Source organism: Spea bombifrons, chromosome 5 (assembly GCF_027358695.1).
Source record: "Spea bombifrons isolate aSpeBom1 chromosome 5, aSpeBom1.2.pri, whole genome shotgun sequence".
NCBI lineage: Eukaryota > Metazoa > Chordata > Amphibia > Anura > Pelobatidae > Spea > Spea bombifrons.
The window spans coordinates 2,229,148-2,250,038 of NC_071091.1; the positions used below are offsets into that span (position 1 = coordinate 2,229,148).

The 20,891-nt window shown below is 44.2% G+C and overlaps 80 non-coding genes across 80 annotated transcripts; all 80 read right to left on the reverse strand.

Moving 5' to 3' along the window:
* Positions 1-1,776: 1,776 nt before the first annotated feature.
* Positions 1,777-1,859, reverse strand: TRNAP-CGG (transfer RNA proline (anticodon CGG)). Its single transcript has one exon. It is a non-coding gene; the product is annotated as a tRNA-Pro (tRNA).
* Positions 1,860-2,145: 286 nt separating this feature from the next.
* TRNAL-CAG (transfer RNA leucine (anticodon CAG)) lies at positions 2,146-2,228 on the reverse strand. The gene has a single exon. It is a non-coding gene; the product is annotated as a tRNA-Leu (tRNA).
* Positions 2,229-2,326: 98 nt separating this feature from the next.
* TRNAL-CAG (transfer RNA leucine (anticodon CAG)) lies at positions 2,327-2,409 on the reverse strand. Its single transcript has one exon. It is a non-coding gene; the product is annotated as a tRNA-Leu (tRNA).
* Positions 2,410-2,507: 98 nt separating this feature from the next.
* Positions 2,508-2,590, reverse strand: TRNAL-CAG (transfer RNA leucine (anticodon CAG)). Its single transcript has one exon. It is a non-coding gene; the product is annotated as a tRNA-Leu (tRNA).
* A 789-nt stretch (positions 2,591-3,379) lies between these two features.
* TRNAL-CAG (transfer RNA leucine (anticodon CAG)) lies at positions 3,380-3,462 on the reverse strand. Its single transcript has one exon. It is a non-coding gene; the product is annotated as a tRNA-Leu (tRNA).
* Positions 3,463-3,561: 99 nt separating this feature from the next.
* On the reverse strand, positions 3,562-3,644 carry TRNAL-CAG (transfer RNA leucine (anticodon CAG)). The gene has a single exon. It is a non-coding gene; the product is annotated as a tRNA-Leu (tRNA).
* Positions 3,645-4,324: 680 nt separating this feature from the next.
* On the reverse strand, positions 4,325-4,407 carry TRNAL-CAG (transfer RNA leucine (anticodon CAG)). The gene has a single exon. It is a non-coding gene; the product is annotated as a tRNA-Leu (tRNA).
* Positions 4,408-4,506: 99 nt separating this feature from the next.
* On the reverse strand, positions 4,507-4,589 carry TRNAL-CAA (transfer RNA leucine (anticodon CAA)). The gene has a single exon. It is a non-coding gene; the product is annotated as a tRNA-Leu (tRNA).
* Positions 4,590-4,868: 279 nt separating this feature from the next.
* Positions 4,869-4,951, reverse strand: TRNAL-CAG (transfer RNA leucine (anticodon CAG)). Its single transcript has one exon. It is a non-coding gene; the product is annotated as a tRNA-Leu (tRNA).
* A 281-nt stretch (positions 4,952-5,232) lies between these two features.
* On the reverse strand, positions 5,233-5,315 carry TRNAL-CAG (transfer RNA leucine (anticodon CAG)). Its single transcript has one exon. It is a non-coding gene; the product is annotated as a tRNA-Leu (tRNA).
* A 99-nt stretch (positions 5,316-5,414) lies between these two features.
* On the reverse strand, positions 5,415-5,497 carry TRNAL-CAG (transfer RNA leucine (anticodon CAG)). The gene has a single exon. It is a non-coding gene; the product is annotated as a tRNA-Leu (tRNA).
* Positions 5,498-5,596: 99 nt separating this feature from the next.
* Positions 5,597-5,679, reverse strand: TRNAL-CAG (transfer RNA leucine (anticodon CAG)). The gene has a single exon. It is a non-coding gene; the product is annotated as a tRNA-Leu (tRNA).
* Positions 5,680-5,777: 98 nt separating this feature from the next.
* TRNAL-UAG (transfer RNA leucine (anticodon UAG)) lies at positions 5,778-5,860 on the reverse strand. The gene has a single exon. It is a non-coding gene; the product is annotated as a tRNA-Leu (tRNA).
* Positions 5,861-5,959: 99 nt separating this feature from the next.
* Positions 5,960-6,042, reverse strand: TRNAL-CAG (transfer RNA leucine (anticodon CAG)). The gene has a single exon. It is a non-coding gene; the product is annotated as a tRNA-Leu (tRNA).
* Positions 6,043-6,149: 107 nt separating this feature from the next.
* On the reverse strand, positions 6,150-6,232 carry TRNAL-CAG (transfer RNA leucine (anticodon CAG)). Its single transcript has one exon. It is a non-coding gene; the product is annotated as a tRNA-Leu (tRNA).
* Positions 6,233-6,331: 99 nt separating this feature from the next.
* TRNAL-UAG (transfer RNA leucine (anticodon UAG)) lies at positions 6,332-6,414 on the reverse strand. The gene has a single exon. It is a non-coding gene; the product is annotated as a tRNA-Leu (tRNA).
* A 99-nt stretch (positions 6,415-6,513) lies between these two features.
* Positions 6,514-6,596, reverse strand: TRNAL-CAG (transfer RNA leucine (anticodon CAG)). Its single transcript has one exon. It is a non-coding gene; the product is annotated as a tRNA-Leu (tRNA).
* Positions 6,597-6,695: 99 nt separating this feature from the next.
* Positions 6,696-6,778, reverse strand: TRNAL-CAG (transfer RNA leucine (anticodon CAG)). The gene has a single exon. It is a non-coding gene; the product is annotated as a tRNA-Leu (tRNA).
* A 262-nt stretch (positions 6,779-7,040) lies between these two features.
* TRNAL-CAG (transfer RNA leucine (anticodon CAG)) lies at positions 7,041-7,123 on the reverse strand. The gene has a single exon. It is a non-coding gene; the product is annotated as a tRNA-Leu (tRNA).
* A 122-nt stretch (positions 7,124-7,245) lies between these two features.
* Positions 7,246-7,328, reverse strand: TRNAL-CAG (transfer RNA leucine (anticodon CAG)). The gene has a single exon. It is a non-coding gene; the product is annotated as a tRNA-Leu (tRNA).
* Positions 7,329-7,609: 281 nt separating this feature from the next.
* On the reverse strand, positions 7,610-7,692 carry TRNAL-CAG (transfer RNA leucine (anticodon CAG)). Its single transcript has one exon. It is a non-coding gene; the product is annotated as a tRNA-Leu (tRNA).
* A 99-nt stretch (positions 7,693-7,791) lies between these two features.
* TRNAL-CAG (transfer RNA leucine (anticodon CAG)) lies at positions 7,792-7,874 on the reverse strand. The gene has a single exon. It is a non-coding gene; the product is annotated as a tRNA-Leu (tRNA).
* A 99-nt stretch (positions 7,875-7,973) lies between these two features.
* TRNAL-CAG (transfer RNA leucine (anticodon CAG)) lies at positions 7,974-8,056 on the reverse strand. Its single transcript has one exon. It is a non-coding gene; the product is annotated as a tRNA-Leu (tRNA).
* Positions 8,057-8,154: 98 nt separating this feature from the next.
* On the reverse strand, positions 8,155-8,237 carry TRNAL-CAG (transfer RNA leucine (anticodon CAG)). Its single transcript has one exon. It is a non-coding gene; the product is annotated as a tRNA-Leu (tRNA).
* Positions 8,238-8,336: 99 nt separating this feature from the next.
* TRNAL-CAG (transfer RNA leucine (anticodon CAG)) lies at positions 8,337-8,419 on the reverse strand. Its single transcript has one exon. It is a non-coding gene; the product is annotated as a tRNA-Leu (tRNA).
* A 107-nt stretch (positions 8,420-8,526) lies between these two features.
* On the reverse strand, positions 8,527-8,609 carry TRNAL-CAG (transfer RNA leucine (anticodon CAG)). The gene has a single exon. It is a non-coding gene; the product is annotated as a tRNA-Leu (tRNA).
* A 99-nt stretch (positions 8,610-8,708) lies between these two features.
* On the reverse strand, positions 8,709-8,791 carry TRNAL-UAG (transfer RNA leucine (anticodon UAG)). The gene has a single exon. It is a non-coding gene; the product is annotated as a tRNA-Leu (tRNA).
* A 213-nt stretch (positions 8,792-9,004) lies between these two features.
* On the reverse strand, positions 9,005-9,087 carry TRNAL-CAG (transfer RNA leucine (anticodon CAG)). The gene has a single exon. It is a non-coding gene; the product is annotated as a tRNA-Leu (tRNA).
* Positions 9,088-9,368: 281 nt separating this feature from the next.
* On the reverse strand, positions 9,369-9,451 carry TRNAL-CAG (transfer RNA leucine (anticodon CAG)). Its single transcript has one exon. It is a non-coding gene; the product is annotated as a tRNA-Leu (tRNA).
* Positions 9,452-9,550: 99 nt separating this feature from the next.
* Positions 9,551-9,633, reverse strand: TRNAL-CAG (transfer RNA leucine (anticodon CAG)). The gene has a single exon. It is a non-coding gene; the product is annotated as a tRNA-Leu (tRNA).
* Positions 9,634-9,913: 280 nt separating this feature from the next.
* TRNAL-CAG (transfer RNA leucine (anticodon CAG)) lies at positions 9,914-9,996 on the reverse strand. The gene has a single exon. It is a non-coding gene; the product is annotated as a tRNA-Leu (tRNA).
* A 281-nt stretch (positions 9,997-10,277) lies between these two features.
* On the reverse strand, positions 10,278-10,360 carry TRNAL-CAG (transfer RNA leucine (anticodon CAG)). Its single transcript has one exon. It is a non-coding gene; the product is annotated as a tRNA-Leu (tRNA).
* Positions 10,361-10,459: 99 nt separating this feature from the next.
* TRNAL-CAG (transfer RNA leucine (anticodon CAG)) lies at positions 10,460-10,542 on the reverse strand. The gene has a single exon. It is a non-coding gene; the product is annotated as a tRNA-Leu (tRNA).
* Positions 10,543-10,649: 107 nt separating this feature from the next.
* On the reverse strand, positions 10,650-10,732 carry TRNAL-CAG (transfer RNA leucine (anticodon CAG)). The gene has a single exon. It is a non-coding gene; the product is annotated as a tRNA-Leu (tRNA).
* Positions 10,733-11,013: 281 nt separating this feature from the next.
* TRNAL-CAG (transfer RNA leucine (anticodon CAG)) lies at positions 11,014-11,096 on the reverse strand. Its single transcript has one exon. It is a non-coding gene; the product is annotated as a tRNA-Leu (tRNA).
* A 99-nt stretch (positions 11,097-11,195) lies between these two features.
* Positions 11,196-11,278, reverse strand: TRNAL-CAG (transfer RNA leucine (anticodon CAG)). Its single transcript has one exon. It is a non-coding gene; the product is annotated as a tRNA-Leu (tRNA).
* Positions 11,279-11,377: 99 nt separating this feature from the next.
* TRNAL-CAG (transfer RNA leucine (anticodon CAG)) lies at positions 11,378-11,460 on the reverse strand. The gene has a single exon. It is a non-coding gene; the product is annotated as a tRNA-Leu (tRNA).
* A 99-nt stretch (positions 11,461-11,559) lies between these two features.
* TRNAL-CAG (transfer RNA leucine (anticodon CAG)) lies at positions 11,560-11,642 on the reverse strand. Its single transcript has one exon. It is a non-coding gene; the product is annotated as a tRNA-Leu (tRNA).
* Positions 11,643-11,741: 99 nt separating this feature from the next.
* TRNAL-CAG (transfer RNA leucine (anticodon CAG)) lies at positions 11,742-11,824 on the reverse strand. The gene has a single exon. It is a non-coding gene; the product is annotated as a tRNA-Leu (tRNA).
* Positions 11,825-11,923: 99 nt separating this feature from the next.
* Positions 11,924-12,006, reverse strand: TRNAL-CAG (transfer RNA leucine (anticodon CAG)). Its single transcript has one exon. It is a non-coding gene; the product is annotated as a tRNA-Leu (tRNA).
* Positions 12,007-12,105: 99 nt separating this feature from the next.
* Positions 12,106-12,188, reverse strand: TRNAL-CAG (transfer RNA leucine (anticodon CAG)). The gene has a single exon. It is a non-coding gene; the product is annotated as a tRNA-Leu (tRNA).
* Positions 12,189-12,468: 280 nt separating this feature from the next.
* TRNAL-CAG (transfer RNA leucine (anticodon CAG)) lies at positions 12,469-12,551 on the reverse strand. The gene has a single exon. It is a non-coding gene; the product is annotated as a tRNA-Leu (tRNA).
* A 653-nt stretch (positions 12,552-13,204) lies between these two features.
* TRNAL-CAG (transfer RNA leucine (anticodon CAG)) lies at positions 13,205-13,287 on the reverse strand. The gene has a single exon. It is a non-coding gene; the product is annotated as a tRNA-Leu (tRNA).
* Positions 13,288-13,386: 99 nt separating this feature from the next.
* TRNAL-CAG (transfer RNA leucine (anticodon CAG)) lies at positions 13,387-13,469 on the reverse strand. Its single transcript has one exon. It is a non-coding gene; the product is annotated as a tRNA-Leu (tRNA).
* A 99-nt stretch (positions 13,470-13,568) lies between these two features.
* Positions 13,569-13,651, reverse strand: TRNAL-CAG (transfer RNA leucine (anticodon CAG)). The gene has a single exon. It is a non-coding gene; the product is annotated as a tRNA-Leu (tRNA).
* Positions 13,652-13,750: 99 nt separating this feature from the next.
* Positions 13,751-13,833, reverse strand: TRNAL-CAG (transfer RNA leucine (anticodon CAG)). The gene has a single exon. It is a non-coding gene; the product is annotated as a tRNA-Leu (tRNA).
* Positions 13,834-13,932: 99 nt separating this feature from the next.
* On the reverse strand, positions 13,933-14,015 carry TRNAL-CAG (transfer RNA leucine (anticodon CAG)). The gene has a single exon. It is a non-coding gene; the product is annotated as a tRNA-Leu (tRNA).
* Positions 14,016-14,114: 99 nt separating this feature from the next.
* Positions 14,115-14,197, reverse strand: TRNAL-CAG (transfer RNA leucine (anticodon CAG)). Its single transcript has one exon. It is a non-coding gene; the product is annotated as a tRNA-Leu (tRNA).
* Positions 14,198-14,296: 99 nt separating this feature from the next.
* Positions 14,297-14,379, reverse strand: TRNAL-CAG (transfer RNA leucine (anticodon CAG)). Its single transcript has one exon. It is a non-coding gene; the product is annotated as a tRNA-Leu (tRNA).
* Positions 14,380-14,478: 99 nt separating this feature from the next.
* On the reverse strand, positions 14,479-14,561 carry TRNAL-CAG (transfer RNA leucine (anticodon CAG)). The gene has a single exon. It is a non-coding gene; the product is annotated as a tRNA-Leu (tRNA).
* A 276-nt stretch (positions 14,562-14,837) lies between these two features.
* On the reverse strand, positions 14,838-14,920 carry TRNAL-CAG (transfer RNA leucine (anticodon CAG)). Its single transcript has one exon. It is a non-coding gene; the product is annotated as a tRNA-Leu (tRNA).
* Positions 14,921-15,019: 99 nt separating this feature from the next.
* TRNAL-CAG (transfer RNA leucine (anticodon CAG)) lies at positions 15,020-15,102 on the reverse strand. The gene has a single exon. It is a non-coding gene; the product is annotated as a tRNA-Leu (tRNA).
* Positions 15,103-15,191: 89 nt separating this feature from the next.
* Positions 15,192-15,274, reverse strand: TRNAL-CAG (transfer RNA leucine (anticodon CAG)). The gene has a single exon. It is a non-coding gene; the product is annotated as a tRNA-Leu (tRNA).
* Positions 15,275-15,373: 99 nt separating this feature from the next.
* On the reverse strand, positions 15,374-15,456 carry TRNAL-CAG (transfer RNA leucine (anticodon CAG)). Its single transcript has one exon. It is a non-coding gene; the product is annotated as a tRNA-Leu (tRNA).
* A 278-nt stretch (positions 15,457-15,734) lies between these two features.
* On the reverse strand, positions 15,735-15,817 carry TRNAL-CAG (transfer RNA leucine (anticodon CAG)). Its single transcript has one exon. It is a non-coding gene; the product is annotated as a tRNA-Leu (tRNA).
* Positions 15,818-15,916: 99 nt separating this feature from the next.
* TRNAL-CAG (transfer RNA leucine (anticodon CAG)) lies at positions 15,917-15,999 on the reverse strand. Its single transcript has one exon. It is a non-coding gene; the product is annotated as a tRNA-Leu (tRNA).
* Positions 16,000-16,098: 99 nt separating this feature from the next.
* TRNAL-CAG (transfer RNA leucine (anticodon CAG)) lies at positions 16,099-16,181 on the reverse strand. Its single transcript has one exon. It is a non-coding gene; the product is annotated as a tRNA-Leu (tRNA).
* Positions 16,182-16,280: 99 nt separating this feature from the next.
* Positions 16,281-16,363, reverse strand: TRNAL-CAG (transfer RNA leucine (anticodon CAG)). The gene has a single exon. It is a non-coding gene; the product is annotated as a tRNA-Leu (tRNA).
* A 99-nt stretch (positions 16,364-16,462) lies between these two features.
* On the reverse strand, positions 16,463-16,545 carry TRNAL-CAG (transfer RNA leucine (anticodon CAG)). The gene has a single exon. It is a non-coding gene; the product is annotated as a tRNA-Leu (tRNA).
* Positions 16,546-16,644: 99 nt separating this feature from the next.
* On the reverse strand, positions 16,645-16,727 carry TRNAL-CAG (transfer RNA leucine (anticodon CAG)). The gene has a single exon. It is a non-coding gene; the product is annotated as a tRNA-Leu (tRNA).
* Positions 16,728-16,826: 99 nt separating this feature from the next.
* On the reverse strand, positions 16,827-16,909 carry TRNAL-CAG (transfer RNA leucine (anticodon CAG)). Its single transcript has one exon. It is a non-coding gene; the product is annotated as a tRNA-Leu (tRNA).
* A 276-nt stretch (positions 16,910-17,185) lies between these two features.
* TRNAL-CAG (transfer RNA leucine (anticodon CAG)) lies at positions 17,186-17,268 on the reverse strand. The gene has a single exon. It is a non-coding gene; the product is annotated as a tRNA-Leu (tRNA).
* Positions 17,269-17,367: 99 nt separating this feature from the next.
* Positions 17,368-17,450, reverse strand: TRNAL-CAG (transfer RNA leucine (anticodon CAG)). Its single transcript has one exon. It is a non-coding gene; the product is annotated as a tRNA-Leu (tRNA).
* Positions 17,451-17,549: 99 nt separating this feature from the next.
* On the reverse strand, positions 17,550-17,632 carry TRNAL-CAG (transfer RNA leucine (anticodon CAG)). The gene has a single exon. It is a non-coding gene; the product is annotated as a tRNA-Leu (tRNA).
* A 99-nt stretch (positions 17,633-17,731) lies between these two features.
* TRNAL-CAG (transfer RNA leucine (anticodon CAG)) lies at positions 17,732-17,814 on the reverse strand. The gene has a single exon. It is a non-coding gene; the product is annotated as a tRNA-Leu (tRNA).
* Positions 17,815-17,913: 99 nt separating this feature from the next.
* Positions 17,914-17,996, reverse strand: TRNAL-CAG (transfer RNA leucine (anticodon CAG)). Its single transcript has one exon. It is a non-coding gene; the product is annotated as a tRNA-Leu (tRNA).
* A 99-nt stretch (positions 17,997-18,095) lies between these two features.
* TRNAL-CAG (transfer RNA leucine (anticodon CAG)) lies at positions 18,096-18,178 on the reverse strand. The gene has a single exon. It is a non-coding gene; the product is annotated as a tRNA-Leu (tRNA).
* A 107-nt stretch (positions 18,179-18,285) lies between these two features.
* Positions 18,286-18,368, reverse strand: TRNAL-CAG (transfer RNA leucine (anticodon CAG)). Its single transcript has one exon. It is a non-coding gene; the product is annotated as a tRNA-Leu (tRNA).
* A 99-nt stretch (positions 18,369-18,467) lies between these two features.
* On the reverse strand, positions 18,468-18,550 carry TRNAL-CAG (transfer RNA leucine (anticodon CAG)). The gene has a single exon. It is a non-coding gene; the product is annotated as a tRNA-Leu (tRNA).
* A 99-nt stretch (positions 18,551-18,649) lies between these two features.
* TRNAL-CAG (transfer RNA leucine (anticodon CAG)) lies at positions 18,650-18,732 on the reverse strand. The gene has a single exon. It is a non-coding gene; the product is annotated as a tRNA-Leu (tRNA).
* Positions 18,733-18,839: 107 nt separating this feature from the next.
* TRNAL-CAG (transfer RNA leucine (anticodon CAG)) lies at positions 18,840-18,922 on the reverse strand. Its single transcript has one exon. It is a non-coding gene; the product is annotated as a tRNA-Leu (tRNA).
* A 99-nt stretch (positions 18,923-19,021) lies between these two features.
* TRNAL-CAG (transfer RNA leucine (anticodon CAG)) lies at positions 19,022-19,104 on the reverse strand. The gene has a single exon. It is a non-coding gene; the product is annotated as a tRNA-Leu (tRNA).
* Positions 19,105-19,203: 99 nt separating this feature from the next.
* On the reverse strand, positions 19,204-19,286 carry TRNAL-CAG (transfer RNA leucine (anticodon CAG)). Its single transcript has one exon. It is a non-coding gene; the product is annotated as a tRNA-Leu (tRNA).
* A 281-nt stretch (positions 19,287-19,567) lies between these two features.
* Positions 19,568-19,650, reverse strand: TRNAL-CAG (transfer RNA leucine (anticodon CAG)). The gene has a single exon. It is a non-coding gene; the product is annotated as a tRNA-Leu (tRNA).
* A 107-nt stretch (positions 19,651-19,757) lies between these two features.
* On the reverse strand, positions 19,758-19,840 carry TRNAL-CAG (transfer RNA leucine (anticodon CAG)). The gene has a single exon. It is a non-coding gene; the product is annotated as a tRNA-Leu (tRNA).
* Positions 19,841-19,939: 99 nt separating this feature from the next.
* Positions 19,940-20,022, reverse strand: TRNAL-CAG (transfer RNA leucine (anticodon CAG)). The gene has a single exon. It is a non-coding gene; the product is annotated as a tRNA-Leu (tRNA).
* A 203-nt stretch (positions 20,023-20,225) lies between these two features.
* Positions 20,226-20,308, reverse strand: TRNAL-CAG (transfer RNA leucine (anticodon CAG)). The gene has a single exon. It is a non-coding gene; the product is annotated as a tRNA-Leu (tRNA).
* A 99-nt stretch (positions 20,309-20,407) lies between these two features.
* TRNAL-CAG (transfer RNA leucine (anticodon CAG)) lies at positions 20,408-20,490 on the reverse strand. Its single transcript has one exon. It is a non-coding gene; the product is annotated as a tRNA-Leu (tRNA).
* Positions 20,491-20,589: 99 nt separating this feature from the next.
* TRNAL-UAG (transfer RNA leucine (anticodon UAG)) lies at positions 20,590-20,672 on the reverse strand. Its single transcript has one exon. It is a non-coding gene; the product is annotated as a tRNA-Leu (tRNA).
* A 99-nt stretch (positions 20,673-20,771) lies between these two features.
* Positions 20,772-20,854, reverse strand: TRNAL-CAG (transfer RNA leucine (anticodon CAG)). Its single transcript has one exon. It is a non-coding gene; the product is annotated as a tRNA-Leu (tRNA).
* Positions 20,855-20,891: the final 37 nt, after the last annotated feature.

A 20,891-nucleotide genomic window follows, 5' to 3' on the forward strand; every position in this document is an offset into this window, starting at 1 on the left:
TGGCTAATGGGAGTCGTAGGCTACAAAAGCGAATCTACCCTTTCCTGTGTACCGGATGGTCAGTCCGGGCCTGTTCATTACTGACGGCGTAGTAGCAACCAACCATTTTAGGCTGCCTGCTTCATGCGTTGATCGCTGCCTTTAGAGCACAGAACGATCCATCTTCACCTCCATAAGCACCATGCCAAAAGCAGTCAATGCATGCCATAAATGATTCAGTTGCCAGGACTGTCCTTGCAAATTCGGAACAGTCGCTTGCTATGAAAGCGAACACATTTTTTTACATTCCTTCACATCCCTGGTTGTGAATCAGAAGAAAATTCTCATCTGTAACACACAACTTTTCTTCCATTCTGCTCTTCTGGGAGGTCACCCAACACCCTTAAAATAACTTTACTCCATCCTTTTACGTGTATTTGTTAGCTGAAAGGGGATTAAATATCTTATATGAGTTTTTTTTTTATGTAAATTATTTTTAAGGTTATTATGGGGTTTTTTACAAAAAAATAATACTATTTTAAATATTGTTTGTCTAGCCAGATCCAGATTACTTGGTACTATAGCTGGTTTTATTTTAACCAATATCTAGTTTTCTTTCTAACTTTTTATAAAAAAATATATATATATAAAATGAAAATGTTCAAATCAGTTCAAAAACAATGACCTTTAAATAAAATAAGATACAATTTGTAATCTGTGAAATATAACGCTTTGTTAAAAAAAAGCAAATTCATGTATTTTACTGACATTTAGTGTTATAATAGGATCATTAGTTATGTCTTAGCCATATTATAAATATATTTTTTTGACCTCGGTCACAAGGCTTTTGACCTTCCTAAGACAGTTATCAGAATCTGCTGTTATCCCTTTAACTCCTTCCTTATCGCCATCTCTGAAACGGAAACGCGGCACACGACAGCAAAAAGACAATACATTGTAGTTTTCTTCACGACGATAAGGCACGAAAACAAAAATCTTAAAGGAAAAGGGAAATGGCACAATCTCATTTAGACAAAAGTTCAACCTCAATAATTTTGTAAATATTCTGAATTAAAAAAATAACAATTTTGTAATAAATAAACTAAACACAACACCTTCTAATACATATACATATATATATATACACACATATATATATATAAACACATATATATATATATATATATATATATATATATATATATATATACAGTATATATATATATTTATAAAGTATATTAAGTCTTATTTCATCATAAATGTTATAATTCAATTATTAATATAATAAAATCTATATTTTATAATATTAACTTTATATATATATATTAATATATATATAATGTATTACATATTATATATTTTAATATGTAATAAATAAGACCCGGGTCTAAATTCTAGCCAATTACAGTTCTTATATAGAAGGAAACGTCTACCCAAGTACCAAAGGGTTCTTCCCCACTGATATAATTTTGTGACACCGCGACCCAAACGCAACGCCTTAGACCGCTCGGCCATCCTGACTTGCTCTTGTGGTTTTGTGGAACACACCGGATTCCGTTATGAATTTGTCAATATTCTGTGCAGTTTAAATGTTCTTTCTTCATCATTAGAAAAATACGATGTTAGAAGTGGGATTTGAACCCACACCTCCAGTGGAGACTGCGACCTGAACGCAGCACCTTAGACCGCTCGGCCATCCTGACTTGCTCTTGTGGTTTTGTGGAACACACCGGATTCCATTATTAATTTGTCAATATTCTGTGCAGTTTAAATGTTCTTTCTTCATCTTTTGAAAAAAGTCAGAAGTGGGATTTGAACCCACGCCTCCAGAGGAGACTGCGACCCGAACACAGGGCCTTAGACCGCTTGGCCATCCTCACTTGCTCTTGGGGTTTCGTGAAACACACCGGATTCCGTTATGAATTTGTCAATATTCTGTGCAGTTTAAATGTTCCTTTTTCATCATTAGAAAAATATGATGTCAGAAGTGACATCAAACGTTGCGTTTGATGTCACTTCTGATGTTCACTTCTGGCGTTGCGCCTTAGACCGCTCGGCCATCCTGACTTGCTCTTGTGGTCTTGTGAAACACACCGGATTCCGTTATGAATTTGTCAATATTCTGTGCAGTTTAAATGTTCTTTCTTCATCATTAGAAAAATATGATGTCAGAAGTGGGATTTAAACCCACGCCTCCAGAGGAGACTGCGACCTGAACGCAGCGCCTTAGACCGCTCGGCCATCCTGACTTGCTCTTGTGGTGTGTGGAACACACCAGATTCCGTTATGAATTTGTCAATATTCTGTGCAGTTTAAATGTTCTTTCTTTATCATTAGAAAAATATGATGTCAGAAGTGGGATTCAAACCCACGCCTCCAGAGGAGACTGCGACCTGAACGCAGCGCCTTAGACCGCTCGGCCATCCTGACTTGCTCTTGTGGTGTGTGGAACACACCGGATTCCGTTATGAATTTGTCAATATTCTGTGCAGTTTAAATGTTCTTTCTTCATCATTAGAAAAATATTATGTCAGAAGTGGGATTTGAACCCACGCCTCCAGAGGAGACTGCGACCTGAACGCAGCGCCTTAGACCGCTCGGCCATCCTGACTTGCTCTTGTGGATTTGTGGAACACACCGAATTCCCTAATGAATTTGTCAATATTCTGTGCAGTTTAAATGTTCTTTCTTTATCATTAGAAAAATATGATGTCAGAAGTGGGATTCGAACCTACGCCTCCAGGGAAGACTGCGACCTGAACGCAGTGCCTTAGACCGCTCGGCCATCCTGACTTGCTCTTGTGGTGCGTGGAACACACCGGATTCCGTTATGAATTTGTCAATATTCTGTGCAGTTTAAATGTTCTTTCTTCATCATTAGAAAAATATGATGTCAGAAGTGGGATTCGAACCCACGCCTCCAGAGGAGACTACGACCTGAACGCAGCGCCTTAGACCGCTCGGATATCCTGACTTGCTCTTGTGGTTTTGTGAAACACACCAGATTCCGTTATGAATTTGTCAATATTCTGTGCAGTTTAAATATGATGTCAGAAGTGGGATTTGAACCCACGCCTCCAGATTAGACTGCGACCTGAACGCAGCGCCTTAGACCGCTCGGCCATCCTGACTTACTCTTGTGCTTTTGTGAAACACACCGGATTCCGTCATGAATTTGTTTTGTGGAACACACCGGATTCCATTATTAATTTGTCAATATTCCGTGCAGTTTAAATGTTCTTTCTTCATCATTAGAAAAACATGATGTCAGAAGTGCCTTAGACCGCTCGGCCATCCTGACTTACTCTTGTGGGTTTGTGAAACACACCGGATTCCCTTATGAATTTGTCAATATTCTGTGCAGTTTAAATGTTCTTTCTTCATCATTAGAAAAATATGATGTCAGAAGTGGGATTTGAACCCACACCTCCAGAGGAGACTGCAACCTGAACGCAGCGCCTTAGACCGCTCGGCCATCCTGACTTGCTCTTGTGGTTTTGTGGAACACACCGGATTCCGTTATGAATTTGTCAATATTCTGTGCAGTTTAAATGTTCTTTCTTCATCATTAGAAATATATGATGTCAGAAGTGGGATTCGAACCCACGCCTCCAGAGGAGACTGCGACCTGAACGCAGCGCCTTAGACCGCTCAGCCATCCTGACTTGCTCTCCTGGTTTCGTGGAACACACTGGATTCCGTTATGAATTTGTTTTGTGGAACACACTGGATTCCATTATTAATTTGTCAATATTCTGTGCAGTTTAAATGTTCTTTCTTCATCATTAGAAAAATATGATGTCAGAAATGGGATTTGAACCCACGCCTCCAGAGGAGACCGCGACCTGAACGCAACGCCTTAGACCGCTCGGCCATCCGGACTTGCTCTTGTGGTTTTGTGGAACACATCGGATTCCGTTATGAATGTGTCAATATTCTGTGCAGTTTAAATGTTCTTTCTTCATCATTAGAAAATTATGATGTCAGAAGTGAGATTCGAACCAACGCCTCCAGAGGAGACTGTGACCTGAACGCAGCGCCTTAGATCGCTCGGCCATCCTGATTTCCTCTTGTGGGTTTGTGTAACACACCGGATTCCGTTATGAATTTGTCAATATTCTGTGCAGTTTAAATTTTCTTTCTTCATCATTAGAAAAATATGATGTCAGAAGTAGGATTTGAACCCACGCCTCCAGAGGAGACTGCGACCTGAACGCAGCACCCTAGACCGCTTGGCCATCCTGACTTGCTCTTGTGGTTTTGTGGAACACACCAGATTCCGTTATGAATTTGTCAATATTCTGTGCAGTTTAAATGTTCTTTCTTCATCATTAGAAAAATATGATGTCAGAAGTGGGATTCGAACCCACGCCTCCAGAGGAGACTGCGACCTGAACGCAGCGCCTTAGACCGCTCGGCCATCCTGACTTTTTCTTCTGTTTTTGTGGAACACACTGGATTCCGTTATGAATTTGTCAATATTCTGTGCAGTTTAAATGTTCTTTCTTTATCATTAGAAAAATATGATGTCGGAAGTTGGATTCGAACCCACGCCTCCAGATGAAACTGCGACTTGAACGCAGCGCCTTAGACCGCTCGGCCATCCTGACTTGCTCTTGTGGTGTGTGGAACACACCAGATTCCGTTATGAATTTGTCAATATTCTGTGCAGTTTAAATGTTCTTTCTTCATCATTAGAAAAATACGATGTCAAAAGTAGGATTCGAACCCACGCCTCCAGAGGAGACTGCAACCTGAACGCAGCACCTTAGACCGCTCGGCCATCCTGACATGCTCTTGTGGTTTGTGGAACACACCGGATTCTGTTATGAATTTGTCAATATTCTGTGCAGTTTAAATGTTCTTTCTTCATCATTATAAAAATATGATGTCAGAAGTGGGATTTGAACCCACGCCTCCAGAGGAGACTGCGACCTGAACGCAGCGCCTTAGACCGCTCGGCCATCCCGACTTGCTCTGGTGGTTTTGTGGAACACACCGGATTCCGTTATGAATTTGTCAATATTCTGTGAAGTTTAAATGTTCTTTCTTCATCATTAGAAAAATACGATGTCAGAAGTGGGAGTCGTACCCACGCCTCCAGAGGAGACTGCGACCTGAACGTAGCGCTTAAGACCGCTCGGCCATCCTGACTTGCTGTTGCAGTCTTGTGGAACACACCGGATTCCGTTATGAATTTGTCAATATTCTGTGCAGTTTAAATGTTCTTTCTTCATCATTAGAAAAATATGATGTCAGAAGTGGGATTTGAACCCACGCCTCCAGAGGAGACCGCAACCTGAACGCAGCGCCTTAAACCGCTCGGCCATCCTGACTTACTCTTGTGGTTTTGTGGAACACACCGGATTCCGTTATGAATTTGTCAATATTCTGTGCAGTTTAAATGTTCTTTCTTTATCATTAGATAAATATGATGTCAGAAGTGGGATTTGAACCCACGCCTTCAGAGGAGACTGCGACCTGAACGCAGCGCCTTAGACCGCTCGGCCATCCTGACTTGCTCTTGTGATTTTGTGGAACACACCGGATTCCGTTATGAATTTGTCAATATTCTGTGCAGTTTAAATGTTCTTTCTTCATCATTAGAAAAATACGATGTCAAAAGTGGGATTCGAACCCACGCCTCCAGAGGAGACTGCGACCTGAACGCAGCACCTTAGACCGCTCGGCCATCCTGACATGCTCTTGTGGTTTGTGGAACACACCGGATTCTGTTATGAATTTGTCAATATTCTGTGCAGTTTAAATGTTCTTTCTTCATCATTATAAAAATATGATGTCAGAAGTGGGATTTGAACCCACGCCTCCAGAGGAGACTGCGACCTAAACGCAGCGCCTTAGACCGCTCGGCCATCCTGACTTGCTCTTGTGGTTTTGTGGAACACACCGGATTCCGTTATGAATTTGTCAATATTCTGTGCAGTTTAAATGTTCTTTCTTCATCATTAGAAAAATATGATGTCAGAAGTGGGATTCGAACCCACGCCTCAAGAGGAGACTGCGACCTGAACGCAGCGCCTTAGACCGCTCGGCCATCCTGACTTGCTCTTGTGGTTTTGTGGTTTTGTGGAACACACAGGATTCCGTTATGAATTTGTCTATATTCTGTGCAGTTTAAATGTTCTTTCTTCATCATTAGAAAAATATGATGTCAGAAGTGGGATTCGAACCCACGCCTCCAGAGGAGACTGCGACCTGAACGCAGCGCCTTAGACCGCTCGGCCATCCTGACTTACTCTTGTGGTTTTGTGAGACACACCGGATTCCGTTATGAATTTGTCAATATTCTGTGCAGTTTAAATGTTCTTTCTTCATCATTAGAAAAATATGATGTCAGAAGCGGGATTTGAACCCACGCCTCCAGAGGAGACTGCGACCTAAACGCAGCGCCTTAGACCGCTCGGCCATCCTGACTCGCTCTTGTGGTTTTGTGGAACACACCGGATTCCGTTATGAATTTGTCAATATTCTGTGCAGTTTAAATGTTCTTTCTTCATCATTAGAAAAATATGATGTCAGAAGTGGGATTCGAACCCACGCCTCCAGAGGAGACTGCGACCTGAACGCAGCGCCTTAGACCGCTCGGCCATCCTGACTTGCTCTTGTGGTTTTGTGAAACACACCGGATTCCGTTATGAATTTGTCAATATTCTGTGCAGTTTAAATGTTCTTTCTTCATCATTAGAAAAAAATGATGTCAGAAGTGGGATTTGAACCCACGCCTCCAGAGGAGACTGCGACCTGAACGCAGCGCCTTAGACCGCTCGGCCATCCTGACTTGCTCTTGTAGTTTTGTGGAACACACCGGATTCCGTTATGAATTTGTCAATATTCTGTGTAGTTTAAATGTTCTTTCTTCATCATTAGAAAAATATGATGTCAGAAGTGGGATTTGAACTGCGACCTGAACGCAGCGCCTTAGACCGCTCGGCCACCCTGACTTGCTCTTGTGGTTTTTTGGAACAGACCGGATTCCGTTATGAATTTGTCAATATTCTGTGCAGTTTAAATGTTCTTTCTTCATCATTAGAAAAATATGATGTCAGAAGTGGGATTCGAACCCACGCCTCCAGAGGAGACTGCGACCTGAACGCAGCGCCTTAGACCGCTCGGACATCCTGACTTGCTCTTGTGGTTTTGTGGTTTTGTGGTTTTGTGGTTTGTGGAACACACCGGATTCTGTTATGAATTTGTCAATATTCTGTGCAGTTTAAATGTTCTTTCTTCATCATTATAAAAATATGATGTCAGAAGTGGGATTTGAACCCACGCCTCCAGAGGAGACTGCGACCTGAACGCAGCGCCTTAGACCGCTCGGCCATCCCGACTTGCTCTGGTGGTTTTGTGGAACACACCGGATTCTGTTATGAATTTGTCAATATTCTGTGAAGTTTAAATGTTCTTTCTTCATCATTAGAAAAATACGATGTCAGAAGTGGGAGTCGTACCCACGCCTCCAGAGGAGACTGCGACCTGAACGTAGCGCTTAAGACCGCTCGGCCATCCTGACTTGCTGTTGCAGTCTTGTGGAACACACCGGATTCCGTTATGAATTTGTCAATATTCTGTGCAGTTTAAATGTTCTTTCTTCATCATTAGAAAAATATGATGTCAGAAGTGGGATTTGAACCCACGCCTCCAGAGGAGACCGCAACCTGAACGCAGCGCCTTAAACCGCTCGGCCATCCTGACTTACTCTTGTGGTTTTGTGGAACACACCGGATTCCGTTATGAATTTGTCAATATTCTGTGCAGTTTAAATGTTCTTTCTTTATCATTAGATAAATACGATGTCAGAAGTGGGATTTGAACCCACGCCTTCAGAGGAGACTGCGACCTGAACGCAGCGCCTTAGACCGCTCGGCCATCCTGACTTGCTCTTGTGATTTTGTGGAACACACCGGATTCCGTTATGAATTTGTCAATATTCTGTGCAGTTTAAATGTTCTTTCTTCATCATTAGAAAAATACGATGTCAAAAGTGGGATTCGAACCCACGCCTCCAGAGGAGACTGCGACCTGAACGCAGCACCTTAGACCGCTCGGCCATCCTGACATGCTCTTGTGGTTTGTGGAACACACCGGATTCTGTTATGAATTTGTCAATATTCTGTGCAGTTTAAATGTTCTTTCTTCATCATTATAAAAATATGATGTCAGAAGTGGGATTTGAACCCACGCCTCCAGAGGAGACTGCGACCTGAACGCAGCGCCTTAGACCGCTCGGCCATCCTGACTTGCTCTTGTGGTTTTGTGGAACACACCGGATTCCGTTATGAATTTGTCAATATTCTGTGCAGTTTAAATGTTCTTTCTTCATCATTAGAAAAATATGATGTCAGAAGTGGGATTCGAACCCACGCCTCAAGAGGAGACTGCGACCTGAACGCAGCGCCTTAGACCGCTCGGCCATCCTGACTTGCTCTTGTGGTTTTGTGGTTTTGTGGAACACACAGGATTCCGTTATGAATTTGTCTATATTCTGTGCAGTTTAAATGTTCTTTCTTCATCATTAGAAAAATATGATGTCAGAAGTGGGATTCGAACCCACGCCTCCAGAGGAGACTGCGACCTGAACGCAGCGCCTTAGACCGCTCGGCCATCCTGACTTACTCTTGTGGTTTTGTGAGACACACCGGATTCCGTTATGAATTTGTCAATATTCTGTGCAGTTTAAATGTTCTTTCTTCATCATTAGAAAAATATGATGTCAGAAGCGGGATTTGAACCCACGCCTCCAGAGGAGACTGCGACCTAAACGCAGCGCCTTAGACCGCTCGGCCATCCTGACTTGCTCTTGTGGTTTTGTGGAACACACCGGATTCCGTTATGAATTCAGGTCGCAGTCTCCTCTGGAGGAGACTGCAACCTGAACGCAGCACCTTAGACCGCTCGGCCATCCTGACATGCTCTTGTGGTTTGTGGAACACACCGGATTCTGTTATGAATTTGTCAATATTCTGTGCAGTTTAAATGTTCTTTCTTCATCATTATAAAAATATGATGTCAGAAGTGGGATTTGAACCCACGCCTCCAGAGGAGACTGCGACCTGAACGCAGCGCCTTAGACCGCTCGGCCATCCCGACTTGCTCTGGTGGTTTTGTGGAACACACCGGATTCCGTTATGAATTTGTCAATATTCTGTGAAGTTTAAATGTTCTTTCTTCATCATTAGAAAAATACGATGTCAGAAGTGGGAGTCGTACCCACGCCTCCAGAGGAGACTGCGACCTGAACGTAGCGCTTAAGACCGCTCGGCCATCCTGACTTGCTGTTGCAGGTTTGTGGAACACACCGGATTCCGTTATGAATTTGTCAATATTCTGTGCAGTTTAAATGTTCTTTCTTCATCATTAGAAAAATATGATGTCAGAAGTGGGATTTGAACCCACGCCTCCAGAGGAGACCGCAACCTGAACGCAGCGCCTTAAACCGCTCGGCCATCCTGACTTACCCTTGTGGTTTTGTGGAACACACCGGATTCCGTTATGAATTTGTCAATATTCTGTGCAGTTTAAATGTTCTTTCTTTATCATTAGATAAATATGATGTCAGAAGTGGGATTTGAACCCACGCCTCCAGAGGAGACTGCGACCTGAACGCAGCGCCTTAGACCGCTCGGCCATCCTGACTTGCTCTTGTGATTTTGTGGAACACACCGGATTCCGTTATGAATTTGTCAATATTCTGTGCAGTTTAAATGTTCTTTCTTCATCATTAGAAAAATACGATGTCAAAAGTGGGATTCGAACCCACGCCTCCAGAGGAGACTGCTACCTGAACGCAGCACCTTAGACCGCTCGGCCATCCTGACATGCTCTTATGGTTTGTGGAACACACCGGATTCTGTTATGAATTTGTCAATATTCTGTGCAGTTTAAATGTTCTTTCTTCATCATTATAAAAATATGATGTCAGAAGTGGGATTTGAACCCACGCCTCCAGAGGAGACTGCGACCTGAACGCAGCGCCTTAGACCGCTCGGCCATCCTGACTTGCTCTTGTGGGTTTGTGGAACACACCGGATTCCGTTATGAATTTGTCAATATTCTGTGCAGTTTAAATGTTCTTTCTTCATCATTAGAAAAATATGATGTCAGAAGTAGGATTTGAACCCACGCCTCCAGAGGAGACTGCGACCTGAACGCAGCGCCCTAGACCGCTCGGCCATCCTGACTTGCTCTTGTGGTTTTGTGGAACACACCGGATTCCGTTATGAATTTGTCAATATTCTGTGCAGTTTATATGTTCTTTCTTTATCATTCGATAAATATGATGTCAGAAGTGGGATTTGAACCCACGCCTCCAGAGGAGACTGCGACCTGAACGCAGCGCCTTAGACCGCTCGGCCATCCTGACTTGCTCTTGTGGTTTTGTGGAACACACCGGATTCCGTTATGAATTTGTCAATATTCTGTGCAGTTTAAATGTTCTTTCTTCATCATTAGAAAAATATGATGTCAGAAGTGGGATTCGAACCCACGCTTCCAGAGGAGACTGCGACCTGAACGCAGCGCCTTAGACCGCTCGGCCATCCTGACTTGCTCTTGTGGTTTTGTGGTTTTGTGGAACACACAGGATTCCGTTATGAATTTGTCTATATTCTGTGCAGTTTAAATGTTCTTTCTTCATCATTAGAAAAATACGATGTCAGAAGTGGGATTCGAACCCACGCCTCCAGAGGAAACTGCAACCTGAACGCAGCGCCTTAGACCGCTCGGCCATCCTGACTTACTCTTGTGGTTTTGTGAGACACACCGGATTCCGTTATGAATTTGTCAATATTCTGTGCAGTTTAAATGTTCTTTCTTCATCATTAGAAAAATATGATGTCAGAAGCGGGATTTGAACCCACGCCTCCAGAGGAGACTGCGACCTGAAGGCAGCGCCTTAGACCGCTCGGCCATCCTGACTTGCTCTTGTGGTTTTGTGGAACACACCGGATTCCGTTATGAATTTGTCAATATTCTGTGCAGTTTAAATGTTCTTTCTTCATCATTAGAAAAATATGATGTCAGAAGTGGGATTCGAACCCACGCCTCCAGAGGAGACTGCGACCTGAACGCAGCGCCTTAGACCGCTCGGCCACCCTGACTTGCTCTTGTGGTTTTTTGGAACACACCGGATTCCGTTATGAATTTGTCAATAGTCTGTGCAGTTTAAATGTTCTTTCTTCATCATTAGAAAAATATGATGTCAGAAGTGGGATTTGAACCCACGCCTCCAGAGGAGACTGCGACCTGAACGCAGCGCCTTAGACCGCTCGGCCATCCTGACTTACTCTTGTGGTTTTGTGAAACACACCGGATTCCGTTATGAATTTGTCAATATTCTGTGCAGTTTAAATGTTCTTTCTTCATCATTAGAAAAATATGATGTCAGAAGTGGGATTCGAACCCACGCCTCCAGAGGAGACTGCGACCTGAACGCAGCGCCTTAGACCGCTCTGCCATCCTGACTTGCTCTTGTGGTTTTGTGAAACACACCGGATTCCGTTATGAATTTGTCAATATTCTGTGCAGTTTAAATGTTCTTTCTTCATCATTAGAAAAATATGATGTCAGAAGTGGGATTTGAACCCACGCCTCCAGAGGAGACTGCGACCTGAACGCAGCGCCTTAGACCGCTCGGCCATCCTGACTTGCTCTTGTGGCTCTGTGGAACACACCGGATTCCGTTATGAATTTGTCAATATTCTGTGTAGTTTAAATGTTCTTTCTTCATCATTAGAAAAATATGATGTCAGAAGCGGGATTCGAACCCACGCCTCCAGAGGAGACTGCGACCTGAACGCAGCGCCTTAGACCGCTCGGCCATCCTGACGTGCTCTTGTGGTTTTGTGGAACACACCGGATTCCGTTATGAATTTGTCTATATTCTGTGCAGTTTAAATGTTCTTTCTTCATCATTAGAAAAATATGATGTCAGAAGTGGGATTCGAACCCACGCCTCCAGAGGAGACTGCGACCTGAACGCAGCGCCTTAGACCGCTTGGCCATCCTGACTTACTCTTGTGGTTTTGTGAAACACACCGGATTCCGTTATGAATTTGTCAATATTCTGTGCAGTTTAAATGTTCTTTCTTCATCATTAGAAAAATATGATGTCAGAAGTAGGATTTGAACCCACGCCTCCAGAGGAGACTGCGACCTGAACGCAGCGCCTTAGACCGCTCGGCCATCCTGACTTGCTCTTGTGATTTTGTGGAACACACCGGATTCCGTTATGAATTTGTCAATATTCTGTGCAGTTTAAATGTTCTTTCTTCATCATTAGAAAAATACGATGTCAAAAGTGGGATTCGAACCCACGCCTCCAGAGGAGACTGCTACCTGAACGCAGCACCTTAGACCGCACGGCCATCCTGACATGCTCTTGTGGTTTGTGGAACACACCGGATTCTGTTATGAATTTGTCAATATTCTGTGCAGTTTAAATGTTCTTTCTTCATCATTATAAAAATATGATGTCAGAAGTGGGATTTGAACCCACGCCTCCAGAGGAGACTGCGACCTGAACGCAGCGCCTTAGACCGCTCGGCCATCCTGACTTGCTCTTGTGGGTTTGTGGAACACACCGGATTCCGTTATGAATTTGTCAATATTCTGTGCAGTTTAAATGTTCTTTCTTCATCATTAGAAAAATATGATGTCAGAAGTAGGATTTGAACCCACGCCTCCAGAGGAGACTGCGACCTGAACGCAGCGCCCTAGACCGCTCGGCCATCCTGACTTGCTCTTGTGGTTTTGTGGAACACACCGGATTCCGTTATGAATTTGTCAATATTCTGTGCAGTTTAAATGTTCTTTCTTCATCATTAGAAAAATATGATGTCAGAAGTGGGATTCGAACCCACGCTTCAAGAGGAGACTGCAACCTGAACGCAGCGCCTTAGACCGCTCGGCCATCCTGACTTGCTCTTGTGGTTTTGTGGTTTTGTGGAACACACAGGATTCCGTTATGAATTTGTCAATATTCTGTGCAGTTTAAATGTTCTTTCTTCATCATTAGAAAAACATGATGTCAGAAGTGGGATTCGAACCCACGCCTCCAGAGGAAAGTGCGACCTGAACGCAGCGCCTTAGACCGCTCGGCCATCCTGACTTACTCTTGTGGTTTTGTGAGACACACCGGATTCCGTTATGAATTTGTCAATATTCTGTGCAGTTTAAATGTTCTTTCTTCATCATTAGAAAAACATGATGTCAGAAGCGGGATTTGAACCCACGCCTCCAGAGGAGACTGCGACCTGAACGCAGCGCCTTAGACCGCTCGGCCATCCTGACTTGCTCTTGTGGTTTTGTGGAACACACCGGATTCCGTTATGAATTTGTCAATATTCTGTGCAGTTTAAATGTTCTTTCTTCATCATTAGAAAAATATGATGTCAGAAGTGGGATTCGAACCCACGCCTCCAGAGGAGACTGCGACCTGAACGCAGCGCCTTAGACCGCTCGGCCACCCTGACTTGCTCTTGTGGTTTTTTGGAACACACCGGATTCCGTTATGAATTTGTCAATAGTCTGTGCAGTTTAAATGTTCTTTCTTCATCATTAGAAAAATATGATGTCAGAAGTGGGATTTGAACCCACGCCTCCAGAGGAGACTGCGACCTGAACGCAGCGCCTTAGACCGCTCGGCCATCCTGACTTACTCTTGTGGTTTTGTGAAACACACCGGATTCCGTTATGAATTTGTCAATATTCTGTGCAGTTTAAATGTTCTTTCTTCATCATTAGAAAAATATGATGTCAGAAGTGGGATTCGAACCCACGCCTCCAGAGGAGACTGCGACCTGAACGCAGCGCCTTAGACCGCTCTGCCATCCTGACTTGCTCTTGTGGTTTTGTGAAACACACCGGATTCCGTTATGAATTTGTCAATATTCTGTGCAGTTTAAATGTTCTTTCTTCATCATTAGAAAAATATGATGTCAGAAGTGGGATTTGAACCCACGCCTCCAGAGGAGACTGCGACCTGAACGCAGCGCCTTAGACCGCTCGGCCATCCTGACTTGCTCTTGTGGCTCTGTGGAACACACCGGATTCCGTTATGAATTTGTCAATATTCTGTGTAGTTTAAATGTTCTTTCTTCATCATTAGAAAAATATGATGTCAGAAGCGGGATTCGAACCCACGCCTCCAGAGGAGACTGCGACCTGAACGCAGCGCCTTAGACCGCTCGGCCATCCTGACGTGCTCTTGTGGTTTTGTGGAACACACCGGATTCCGTTATGAATTTGTCTATATTCTGTGCAGTTTAAATGTTCTTTCTTCATCATTAGAAAAATATGATGTCAGAAGTGGGATTCGAACCCACGCCTCCAGAGGAGACTGCGACCTGAACGCAGCGCCTTAGACCGCTCGGCCATCCTGACTTACTCTTGTGGTTTTGTGAAACACACCGGATTCCGTTATGAATTTGTCAATATTCTGTGCAGTTTAAATGTTCTTTCTTCATCATTAGAAAAATACGATGTCAGAAGTAGGATTTGAACCCACGCCTCCAGAGGAGACTGCGACCTGAACGCAGCGCCTTAGACCGCTCGGCCATCCTGACTTGCTCTTTTGGTTTTATGGAACACACCGGATTCCGTTATGAATTTGTCAATATTCTGTGCAGTTTAAATGTTCTTTCTTCATCATTAGAAAAATATGACGTCAGAAGTGGGATTCGAACCCACGCCTCCAGAGGAGACTGCGACCTGAACGCCACCCTGACCTCGGCCACCCTGACTTGCTCTTGTGGTTTCTTGGAACACACCGGATTCCGTTATGAATTTGTCAATAGTCTGTGCAGTTTAAATGTTCTTTCTTCATCATTAGAAAAATATGATGTCAGAAGTGGGATTTGAACCCACGCCTCCAGAGGAGACTGCGACCTGAACGCAGCGCCTTAGACCGCTCGGCCATCCTGACTTGCTCTTGTGGTTTTGTGGAACACACCGGATTCTGTTATGAATTTGTCAATATTCTGTGCAGTTTAAATGTTCTTTCTTCATCATTAGAAAAATATGATGTCAGAAGCGGGATTTGAACCCACGCCTCCAGAGGAGACTGCGACCTGAACGCAGCGCCTTAGACCGCTCGGCCATCCTGACTTGCTCTTGTGGTTTTGTGGAACACACCGGATTCCGTTATGAATTCTGTGCAGTTTAAATGTTCTTTCTTCATCATTAGAAAAATATGATGTCAGAAGTGGGATTCGAACCCACGCCTCCAGAGGAGACTGCGACCTGAACGCAGCGCCTTAGACCGCTCGGCCATCCCGACTTGCTCTTGTGGTTTTGTGAAACACACCGGATTCCGTTATGAATTTGTCAATATTCTGTGCAGTTTAAATGTTCTTTCTTCATCATTAGAAAAATATGATGTCAGAAGTGGGATTCGAACCCACGCCTCCAGAGGAGACTGCGACCTGAACGCAGCGCCTTAGACCGCTCGGACATCCTGACTTGCTCTTGTGGTTTTGTGGTTTTGTGGTTTTGTGGAACACACCGGATTCCGTTATGAATTTGTCTATATTCTGTGCAGTTTAAATGTTCTTTCTTCATCATTAGAAAAATATGATGTCAGAAGTGGGATTTGAACTGCGACCTGAACGCAGCGCCTTAGACCGCTCGGCCACCCTGACTTGCTCTTGTGGTTTTTTGGAACACACCGGATTCCGTTATGAATTTGTCAATAGTCTGTGCAGTTTAAATGTTCTTTCTTCATCATTAGAAAAATATGATGTCAGAAGTGGGATTTGAACCCACGCCTCCAGAGGAGACTGCGAACTGAACGCAGCGCCTTAGACCGCTCGGCCATCCTGACTTGCTCTTGTGGTTTTGTGGAACACACCGGATTCCGTTATGAATTTGTCAATATTCTGTGCAGTTTAAATGTTCTTTCTTCATCATTAGAAAAATATGATGTCAGAAGTGGGATTCGAACCCACGCCTCCAGAGGAGACTGCGACCTGAACGCAGCGCCTTAGAACGCTCGGCCACCCTGACTTGCTCTTGTGGTTTTTTGGAACACACCGGATTCCGTTATGAATTTGTCAATAGTCTGTGCAGTTTAAATGTTCTTTCTTCATCATTAGAAAAATATGATGTCAGAAGTGGGATTTGAACCCACGCCTCCAGAGGAGACTGCGACCTGAACGCAGCGCCTTAGACCGCTCGGCCATCCTGACTTACTCTTGTGGTTTTGTGAAACACACCGGATTCCGTTATGAATTTGTCAATATTCTGTGCAGTTTAAATGTTCTTTCTTCATCATTAGAAAAATATGATGTCAGAAGTGGGATTTGAACCCACGCCTCCAGAGGAGACTGCGACCTGAACGCAGCGCCTTAGACCGCTCGGCCATCCTGACTTGCTCTTGTGGCTCTGTGGAACACACCGGATTCCGTTATGAATTTGTCAATATTCTGTGTAGTTTAAATGTTCTTTCTTCATCATTAGAAAAATATGATGTCAAAAGCGGGATTCGAACCCACGCCTCCAGAGGAGACTGCGACCTGAACGCAGCGCCTTAGACCGCTCGGCCATCCTGACGTGCTCTTGTGGTTTTGTGGAACACACCGGATTCCGTTATGAATTTGTCTATATTCTGTGCAGTTTAAATGTTCTTTCTTCATCATTAGAAAAATATGATGTCAGAAGTGGGATTCGAACCCACGCCTCCAGAGGAGACTGCGACCTGAACACAGCGCCTTAGACCGCTCGGCCATCCTGACTTACTCTTGTGGTTTTGTGAAACACACCGGATTCCGTTATGAATTTGTCAATATTCTGTGCAGTTTAAATGTTCTTTCTTCATCATTAGAAAAATAAGATGTCAGAAGTGGGATTTGAACCCACGCCTCCAGAGGAGACTGCGACCTGAACGCAGCGCCTTAGACCGCTCGGCCATCCTGACTTGCTCTTGTGGTTTTATGGAACACACCGGATTCCGTTATGAATTTGTCAATATTCTGTGCAGTTTAAATGTTCTTTCTTCATCATTAGAAAAATATGATGTCAGAAGTGGGATTCGAACCCACGCCTCCAGAGGAGACTGCGACCTGAACGCCACCCTGACCTCGGCCACCCTGACTTGCTCTTGTGGTTTCTTGGAACACACCGGATTCCGTTATGAATTTGTCAATAGTCTGTGCAGTTTAAATGTTCTTTCTTCATCATTAAAAAAAAATGATGTCAGAAGTGGGATTTGAACCCACGCCTCCAGAGGAGACTGCGACCTGAACGCAGCGCCTTAGAACGCTCGGCCATCCTGACTTGCTCTTGTGGTTTTGTGGAACACACCGGATTCCGTTATGAATTTGTCTATATTCTGTGCAGTTTAAATGTTCTTTCTTCATCATTAGAAAAATATGATGTCAGAAGTGGGATTCGAAGCCACGCCTCCAGAGGAGACTGCGACCTGAACGCAGCGCCTTAGACCGCTCGGCCATCCTGACTTGCTCTTGTGGTTTTGTGGAACACACCGGATTCCGTTATGAATTTGTCAATATTCTGTGCAGTTTAAATGTTCTTTCTTCATCATTAGAAAAATACGAGGTCAGAAGTGGGATTCGAACCCACACCTCCAGAGGAGACTGCGACCTGAACGCAGCGCCTTAGACCGCTCGGCCATCCTGACTTGCTCTTGTGGTTTTGTGAAACACACCGGATTCCGTTATGAATTTGTCAATATTCTGTGCAGTTTAAATGTTCTTTCTTCATCATTAGAAAAATATGATGTCAGAAGTGGGATTCGAACCCACGCCTCCAGAGGAGACTGCGACCTGAACGCAGCGCCTTAGACCGCTCGGCCATCCTGACTTGCTCTTGTAGTTTTGTGGAACACACCGGATTCCGTTATGAATTTGTCTATATTCTGTGCAGTTTAAATGTTCTTTCTTCATCATTAGAAAAATATGATGTCAGAAGTGGGATTCCAACCCACGCCTCCAGAGGAGACTGCGACCTGAACGCAGCGCCTTAGACCGCTCGGCCATCCTGACTTGCTCTTGTGGTTTTGTGAAACACAGCGGATTCCGTTATGAATTTGTCAATATTCTGTGCAGTTTAAATGTTCTTTCTTCATCATTAGAAAAATATGATGTCAGAAGTGGGATTCGAACCCACGCCTCCAGAGGAGACTGCGACCTGAACGCAGCGCCTTAGACCGCTCGGCCATCCTGACTTGCTCTTGTGGTTTTGTGGTTTTGTGGAACACACCGGATTCCGTTATGAATTTGTCTATATTCTGTGCAGTTTAAATGTTCTTTCTTCATCATTAGAAAAATATGATGTCAGAAGTAGGATTCGAACCCACGCCTCCAGAGGAGACTGCGACCTGAACGCAGCGCCTTAGACCGCTCGGCCATCCTGACTTGCTCTTGTGGCTTTGTGGAACACACCGGATTCCGTTATGAATTTGTCAATATTCTGTGTAGTTTAAATGTTCTTTCTTCATCATTAGAAAAATACGATGTCAGAAGTGGGATTCGAACCCACGCCTCCAGAGGAGACTGCGACCTGAACACAGCGCCTTAGACCGCTCGGCCATCCTGACTTGCTCTTGTGGTTTTGTGAAACACACCGGATTCCGTTATGAATTTGTCAATATTCTGTGCAGTTTAAACGTTCTTTCTTCATCATTAGAAAAATATGATGTCAGAAGTGGGATTCGAACCCACGCCTCCAGAGGAGACTGCGACCTGAACGCAGCGCCTTAGACCGCTCGGCCATCCTGACTTGCTCTTGTGGTTTTGTGGTTTTGTGGAACACACCGGATTCCGTTATGAATTTGTCTAAATTCTGTGCAGTTTAAATGTTCTTTCTTCATCATTAGAAAAATATGATGTCAGAATTGGGATTCGAACCCACGCCTCCAGAGGAGACTGCGACCTGAACGCAGCGCCTTAGACCGCTCGGCCATCCTGACTTGCTCTTGTAGCTTTGTGGAACACACCGGATTCCGTTATGAATTTGTCAATATTCTGTGTAGTTTAAATGTTCTTTCTTCATCATTAGAAAAATATGATGTCAGAAGTGGGATTCGAACCCACGCCTCCAGAGGAGACTGCGACCTGAACGCAGCGCCTTAGACCGCTCGGCCATCCTGACTTCCTCTTGTGGTTTTGTGGAACACACCGGATTCCGTTATGAATTTGTCAATAGTCTGTGCAGTTTAAATGTTCTTTCTTCATCATTAGAAAAATATGATGTCAGAAGTGGGATTTGAACCCACGCCTCCAGAGGAGACTGCGACCTGAACGCAGCGCCTTAGACCGCTCGGCCATCCTGACTTGCTCTTGTGGTTTTGTGGAACACACCGGATTCCGTTATGAATTTGTCAATATTCTGTGCAGTTTAAATGTTCTTTCTTCATCATTAGAAAAATATGATGTCAGAAGTAGGATTTGAACCCACGCCTCCAGAGGAGACTGCGACCTGAACGCAGCGCCCTAGACTGCTCGGCCATCCTGACTTGCTCTTGTGGTTTTGTGGAACACACCGGATTCTGTTATGAATTTGTCAATATTCTGTGCAGTTTAAATGTTATTTCTTTATCATTAGATAAATATGATGTCAGAAGTGGGATTTGAACCCACGCCTCCAGAGGAGACTGCGACCTGAACGCAGCGCCTTAGACCGCTCGGCCATCCTGACTTGCTCTTGTGGTTTTGTGGTTTTGTGGAACACACCGGATTCCGTTATGAATTTGTCTATATTCTGTGCAGTTTAAATGTTCTTTCTTCATCATTAGAAAAATATGGTGTCAGAAGTGGGATTCGAACCCACGCCTCCAGAGGAGACTGCGACCTGAACGCAGCGCCTTAGACCGCTCGGCCATCCTGACTTACTCTTGTGGTTTTGTGAAACACACCGTATTCCGTTATGAATTTGTCAATATTCTGTGCAGTTTAAATGTTCTTTCTTCATCATTAGAAAAATATGACGTCAGAAGTGGAATTCGAACCCACGCCTCCAGAGGAGACTGCGACCTGAACGCAGAGCCTTAGACCGCTCGGCCATCCTGACTTGCTCTTGTGGTTTTGTGAAACACACCGGATTCTGTTATGAATTTGTCAATATTCTGTGCAGTTTAAATGTTCTTTCTTTATCATTAGATAAATATGATGTCAGAAGTGGGATTTGAACCCACGCCTCCAGAGGAGACTGCGACCTGAAGGTAGCGCCTTAGACCGCTCGGCCATCCTGACTTGCTCTTGTGGTTTTGTGGATGTCAGAAGTGGGATTCGAACCCACGCCTCCAGAGGAGACTGCGACCTGAACGCAGCGCCTTAGACCGCTCGGCCATCCTGACTTGCTCTTGTGGCTTTGTGGAACACACCGGATTCCGTTATGAATTTGTCAATATTCTGTGTAGTTTAAATGTTCTTTCTTCATCATTAGAAAAATATGATGTCAGAAGTGGGATTCGAACCCACGCCTCCAGAGGAGACTGCGACCTGAACGCAGCGCCTTAGACCGCTCGGCCATCCTGACTTATTCTTGTGGTTTTGTGGAACACACCGGATTCCGTTATGAATTTGTCAATATTCTGTGCAGTTTAAATGTTCTTTCTTCATCATTAGAAAAATATGATGTCAGAAGTAGGATTTGAACCCACGCCTCCAGAGGAGACTGCGACCTAAACGCAGCGCCCTAGACTGCTCGGCCATCCTGACTTGCTCTTGTGGTTTTGTGGAACACACCGGATTCTGTTATGAATTTGTCAATATTCTGTGCAGTTTAAATGTTCTTTCTTTATCATTAGATAAATATGATGTCAGAAGTGGGATTTGAACCCACGCCTCCAGAGGAGACTGCGACCTGAACGCAGCGCCTTAGATCGCTCGGCCATCCTGACTTGCTCTTGTGGTTTTGTGGAACACACCGGATTCCGT